Here is a 4,169-nt window from a genome sequence, read left to right as displayed (position 1 = left end):
TGGCGGCTCTGTTGTTCTTTCCTTTCCCGCCGGTTTTTCGCGTGATGCGACAGCTGGCGACTCCACTGGGGACTATAGAGAAGTTGACCTATGCTGGTCCATCTTCCCTGAGCGAGTCTCTCCTAGCGCTCTCTAGGTTAGGGTTTTGGTTGCTTTGTGCTGTGTTTATTTGTTGCATTCATTATTTACTGTTTGCATTCATTGTCTGTTGTTTGCATTTATGTTTGTAATTATGTTTGCATTCATATTCATCTGTTCACCTGGCTGGTTGTCTGTTTCTCTCTGTTGGGGTGGGAGTTACATGAGGTAAAAGGCCCAATACCCAGGCCATGAGTGAAATCTAGGATACTTAGGAATAGAGTGATTCATGGGAAGCGGGTGGTATTGCGCCACTTAGCGGAACATTGATATCACGAGCAGTTCAGACCCTGGTGGGATATTATCGTTACATACTTCGGGTGTGTATATGATGATGTTCTGCGAAAGGTTATTTATGCTGCGTTTCTCCCGACCTTACCCTGGCCTAGATGACACCCGTGAGTGGGGAGGGAATGATCATTATTACAGGTACAGTTGGTGACTTGTTGGTGACTTGTGATCCTGTTGGTGACTATTGGTTCAGAAGTTTGGGGTCTCAGATGACTTTGGGTTTCAGATGAATATGTGGTTCCGAGTTCAAGCCGAAGCTTTGATCCCGTGTTCTGAGAGACACAGCCAACCAGTCGTGTCTGCATCATTTGCATCATAGCATATTTATTTTTCAAAAGAAACGCAATAAAAAAAAAGATACAAAAAAAAGGGGGAAAAAAAGAAAAGAAAAGAAAAAAAAACTAATCCCTGCATGCATATCATTTCTCAGGTACATTCCAGAGCTTGTTCACTGATAGAGATGGCAACAGTCCCAGAGTTGAAGCGGAAGACTTGTTCCTACAGCTTTCACCGTGAACCTTTGACGTCTCTGATTGAGTTGAGCAACCTTATGACCAGTGGTAACCAGAAGGGGTTTGTTGACCTGTATGGAGATATTCTGACACTGTTGAAGATGGTAGTCGATCCGGTACCGTTGCAGACTCTTCTACAGTTCTACGACCCAGAGCTTCATTGTTTCACCTTTCAAGATTATCAGTTGGCGCCTACTCTTGAGGAGTACTCCATTCTGCTGAGTGTCCCGGTCCGGTATCAGGTTCCTTTCTTGGATGTGCCCACGGAGGTTGATTTCAGAGCTGTTGCTAGAGCTCTCCATTTGGGTATCAAGGAAGTCAGTGATAGTTGGAAGTCCAGTGGGGATGTTGTAGGGTTGCCTTTGAAGTTTCTGTTGAGGGTAGCTAGAGAAGAAGCAAAGAAGGGAAGTTGGGAAGCCTTTCATGCTCAGTTGGCCGTCATGATCTATGGGATCGTCTTGTTTCCGAGTATGCCAAATTTTGTTGACTATGCTGCAGTCAGTATTTTCATTGGAGGAAATCCAGTTCCTACTCTGTTAGCTGACACTTACTATGCTATTCACAGTAGGCATGGTAAGGGTGGAGCTATCAGGTGTTGTCTCCCGCTTTTGCTCAGATGGTTCTTGTCTCTTCTGCCAGTCAGTGGACCTTTTGTGGATGCTCAGAGCACGCATAAGTGGACTCAGAGGGTTATGTCTCTTACCTCCTATGATATCAGGTGGCAATCTTACCGGATGGATATGCGTAACGTCATTATGAGCTGTGGAGGATTCCGTAATGTGCCACTCGTAGGGACTAAGGGTTGCATCAATTACAACCCGGTTCTTTCTCTTCGCCAGTTGGGGTTTGTGATGAAGGGAAGACCACTTGAGGCTGAGGTAACCGAGAGTGTGTATTTTGAGAAGAAGGATGACCTTGTTAGGTTGGAGCAGATTGGAAGAGCTTGGAAGTCTATTGGTGTGAAGGATGGATCTGTCTTAGGGAAGAAGTTTGCCGTTGCTACGCCCGATTACACTGACTGGGTCAAGGAGAGAGTAGAAACTTTGTTGTTACCCTACGATTGGATGGAGCCGTTGCAGGAGCAACCACCTTTGATCCTTGCTGAGAGTGTGCCTGCAGAGCACTACAAGCAAGCCCTGATGGAGAATCGCCGTTTGAGAGGGAAGGAGCAAGATACCCAGATGGAGCTGTACAAAGCCAAAGCTGATAGGTTGAACTTGGCTCATCAACTCAGAGGAGTGCGAGAAGAAGATGCTAGCAGACTAAGAAGCAAGAAGAGATCCTACGAGGAGATGGAGAGCATGTTAGATGCAGAACACCGGGAGTGCTTGAGGCTGCAGAGGGGTGAGGCCAGCTATCAGAAGAAGATCAGAGACTTGGAGAAGCAACTCAGAGATAAAGATGTCCAGTTGAAGAAGGAAGTAGACTTGAGACAAGCATCAGAGAACCACCTTGGAGGAGAAGTGGTAGAGCTTAGACGACAACTGAAGGAGAAGATCACTCTTTTGCCAGAATGTTCAGAATGTGACCTGTTGATAGACCAGTGCCAGTACTTGAAGACTCTCATTCCGGGAGGCCGTGTGTCTTAGTTTGTATCTTTGATGTGTATGTTGAGAATCACCTCCAGGCTTGTTGGATGGGATTCATTGTTGTACTCTAATTGTTTGGATTTTCTTTGTCGACTTTGTTGTATGATCCTGTCACTCATATAGATGAGGTTGTTGGTTTCACCTTGTACTCATCACTCTTGTATGTTGTTTCTGTGCTTCTGTGTTGTTCTTGCTGCAGGTTGCCATCTTCTGAGGATGACTCAGGCTCTTTGAATGCCTGAGGAATGAACATATCATGTGCATCATACGCATCATTAGCACCATACTCATATCATTTTGCATAACAGGTGTTCTTGGTCGTGACTTCTCACTCTGGTTCCTGTTTTAGGCAGGATAGCTGATCAACGTCCGCACCGCTACTCAACAAGACTAAATCAACAGAGAAGTATGGATCAATTTCAAGCTGAGTTGGCTGAGATGAAGGCTAGCATGGCCCAGTTTATGAATATGATGCAAGGGGTTGCACAAGGTCAAGAAGAACTTCGAGCCATGGTTCAGAGACAAGAGGCTGCAAATCCACCGGTCAACCATGCTCCGCCAGAGGGAGGCCCGGTCAATGATAACAATGTTGCTGCTGCTGTACCCATCAACAACTATGCTGTAGGTGATGAGTTGGGGGGTATTCGAATCAACGGTCAACCTATTGTTCCAGATGCCGCTAATGCCAGAGTAGTCCGTGCTCCGGCCCGTAATCCTGTTCCGATTGTTGACAGACAAGAGGATATGTTCTCTCGGCTCAGTGAAGACGAAGACGTTCTGGGAAGGATTAATGAGAGAGACCGCAAAGTTGAGGCTCTTGCTGAGAAGATCCGTGCTATGGAATGTCAGAATTCCCTCGGTTTTGATGTTACTAATATGGGATTGGTTGAAGGACTGAGAATCCCGCACAAGTTCAAAGCACCGTCCTTCGACAAATACAACGGTACTTCCTGCCCTCGCACCCATGTGCAGGCTTATTATCGAAAGATCTCTGCGTATACCGATGATGAGAAGATGTGGATGTATTTTTTCCAAGATAGTCTATCTGGGGATTCTTTGGACTGGTACATGGAATTAAGGAGAGATTCGATCCGATGCTGGAGGGATCTGGGTGAGGCCTTCTTGAGGCAATATAAACATAACATGGACATGGCGCCGAGCCGAACTCAGTTACAGAGCTTGTATCAGAAAGACAAGGAGAGTTTCAAAGAGTATGCTCAGAGATGGCGTGAGCTAGCCGCCAGAGTGCAACCTCCGATGTTGGAGAGAGAGCTGACAGACATGTTCATTGGAACTTTGCAAGGTGTGTTCATGGATCGCTTGGGAAGTTGTCCATTCAGTAGCTTTTCAGATGTTGTTGTCTGTGGGGAGAGAACTGAAAGCCTTATCAAAACAGGGAGGATACAGGATCCTGGATCGTCAAACTCTTCGGGTTATAAGAAGACATCCTCTGGGGCACCCAAAAGGGGAGAGGGTGAAACGAATGTTGTACACCGTCGGAGGAGTGGAAACAGAGGACAGTATCGGCAAGTCGCTGCTGTGACTGTTCCAGCAACTCGAACTCAACAACAGCCGAGAAGACCAACTCAGCAATATCAGACTCCACAACCTCGTCCTCAGCAACAGGCTTCCCAGCCTC

Source organism: Lathyrus oleraceus, chromosome 1 (assembly GCF_024323335.1).
Source record: "Lathyrus oleraceus cultivar Zhongwan6 chromosome 1, CAAS_Psat_ZW6_1.0, whole genome shotgun sequence".
NCBI lineage: Eukaryota > Viridiplantae > Streptophyta > Magnoliopsida > Fabales > Fabaceae > Lathyrus > Lathyrus oleraceus.
This window is presented reverse-complemented; position numbering follows the sequence as displayed.